Genomic DNA, 3,030 nt, shown 5'->3' with positions numbered 1-3,030 from the left:
ATATTTCATCATGTCACAATTAGGCATGATACAATTAGGTCTGACAAAGTTCACTTAGACTCTTTTAAGTGATTTTGTTCAAATAATGTATTAAACTTTATTATAAATTTTGTTCTATTTTAAGTAATTTCGTTCAAATAATGTATTGTATTTGACAAAAATTAAATCTTACTTTCATTGAAACAAACAATTTATAAGATACACTTTTGATGTATATACTTGTTTTTAATTTTTATTTATTTATTTATTTTTTACTTTAGAACGTCTTATTCTCAATAAAGTTAAGGCAAGATCGTCAAATAAGATAAGATTATTTAGTAATGTTTATTTTGAAGTTTAACAAAAATGGTTAAGTTATTGAGTTTATAAATTAAATTTAAGACTATTTAATTATGAAAGTATTTATATTTATTTGAATTGTCACTAATTTCTTTCTAAGTTTTAGAACAAATCTTCATCTTTTTTATGATGAGATAGTACGAATAAGATAGTAGTAAAATGATGATCAATTGTGATTGATAATAATTTTTTGAAGAATAATATTTCATCATAAAATAATAACTTTTATTATATTTCCACAACTTTATGTATGTGTTGAAAGAGTAATATTTCATCAAGATTAACTTTTCAATTTAATGTTCGGAACATTGAAGTTCTTGAGAGCAGTTTTTTATTCTTTCTTATCCTAAGACATCTCATTAGCTTAAAGGATAATTGATTACTTAACTATAATTCAATTCATACTTATATAATAAATAAGTCATGATGAAGGTTTGGTTCACTAAGCTGAGAATAGTCAATATTCAATTAGAAATATAGAGATTATGATGTCGTATGTGTTTAAAAATGAGTAGTTAGAATCCCAAATATATTAAAATTAGGATAATTTACTTTCATAATCAAGAACCTAATACACACTCCTAGTAAGTTTTTATTCATACATGTTATATGTCCTTACAATAACGTATTTATTAATATTGGATTGAGTTTAACCCAATTTAATTTAGTTAAATTAGACCAAATTTGGTTAAAAATAACCTGACTCAAAAAACACTTCCATTACATTCTAAATATATCACATAATTACTAGAAATAAATACACGAAATGTAACTGAAACATGTAAATGAAATTTAAAAGATAAAAAGCTTTTATGTAGAACCTATATGTAACCAAAATAGAACCTATGTTTTAAGCTAAAGCATTTCTTTTTCTTTATCCTACTTATGACTATAATTAACATAAAAATAACCTTTTTTTTTTAATTTTAATAATTTTTGTTAGAAGTTTCGTATCCATTAAAAATAGGTTTAATCATTTAGATTGTTCCTGGGTTTTCTCAATTAGGTCCCAGTATTTTAAAATGTCTCAATTTAGTTCTTGATTTTGCAAAATTGAATCAATTAAGGATTTGCCGTGAGCTTCGATGGACAGCGTTAAAATTAAGTATCCATGACATGCAGGGTTGACTGAGGTGGTAGTGTGTTCTGAGATGACAGTGTATTCTGAGGTGAGTTGACTTTAATACATTTTTTAATTAAATTTCATTGCAAATATTTAAAACGTGCACACTAAACGTAACGTTTTATTAAGTAGATTCTGTAAAGATTGTAGAACATTTCAAAAGAAAGTGGAAATTGGGAAAATTGGAGGAAATTTGGAAGCGAGCTGCACAGGTCCACGAGAAAATCAACAGAGGCCCTAAGCTGTTCTGCTTCATCCTCCTTAATTAAACCTGCGGGTTTAGTTTCAAATCAGAAAACAAATTTAATACAATTCTTTGCAGTTAACATCAAATATTAGTCATGCCATCCTGAACTATTAGATAAAACACCGTTCTAATTACAAATCATGAAAGAGGCAGATAATCTGCGTGATTCACCACACAGTTTAACACTCAGTTGTTTATAACTATAATGCCGTTCGAATTACCAAAAGAAAGCCGCTGCTGACTTGAAGAAGGAGAACCTATTTTTCTCCTCCTTTCCTTGAATCGCACTACAGAAAGCCAATTTGTCAACGGCAATTCAAAAAGCGTAGTTATGCAACAAAGTAGATAATAATGACGACTATGATTAAACTTTGTTTCAAAAATCTGCGTCGAAGGACATCACTGAATCTACTGTCGCAACCAGTTCCGTGATGCTTAGGGTTTCCTTCTCCTCTTCCAATTTAGGGTTCTTCTGAGTTTCCAATTTTGCAATTTCCCTTTATTCTGCAATGTTTCACACTCAAAACGTGTGTTTTGATTTAGGCAAAAATGAGTTATTTAAATATTGCATTTTGTGTGCATCAATTATTTTAAAAAAAAAAATTAAATTAAAAAAATGTGAGAAAACCAACTCAGCTCAGCATAAACGGTTATCTCAGCCAAGCCTGAATGTCACACACACTCAATTTTAACAACGTCCATCCAAGTTAATGACAAGCCCTTAATTGATTCAATTTTACAAAAAAAAAATAATTGAAACGTTTTTAAAATACTGGGACCTAATTGAGAAAACCCAACATAAATAGAGACAATCTAAATGCTTAAACCTTAAAAATAAAATCAATTTATTATATATATATATATATATATATATATGAATGAACACAAATCTTATATTACAAACTGGTTTTATAAGATTGAGTTGGGTTTAAAATTCATTTCTTAATATGATGTCAAAATTATGGATTAAAGTTTATCATAGCATAATTTAATGTTTATTTTGTCTATTGTTTTCGCGGTTATCATATTAAAACTATGAGACTATCCATTAATATCTAATCTTACGTATCTATTAATATTTAATCTTACGTTTTATATATATATATACCCATACGTAAGAAAATGTCTTATACGTAGATACAAACATCATTTTATAAATCAATTTTATAATATTAAATTATACTTAAATTTTACTTCTTATCAATTTCGTACTAAATTGTAAAAAGATATATATATATATATATATATATATATATAAACAAAAACCACGGTTTTAAATTGTGCAATTTAACGTAAACTACTTAATATTGTAAATAAAGAT

This window comes from Vigna radiata, chromosome 10, assembly GCF_000741045.1.
Source record: "Vigna radiata var. radiata cultivar VC1973A chromosome 10, Vradiata_ver6, whole genome shotgun sequence".
Lineage (NCBI taxonomy): Eukaryota > Viridiplantae > Streptophyta > Magnoliopsida > Fabales > Fabaceae > Vigna > Vigna radiata.
The sequence above is the reverse complement of the archived record's forward strand: the minus strand, read 5'-3'. Positions refer to the sequence as shown.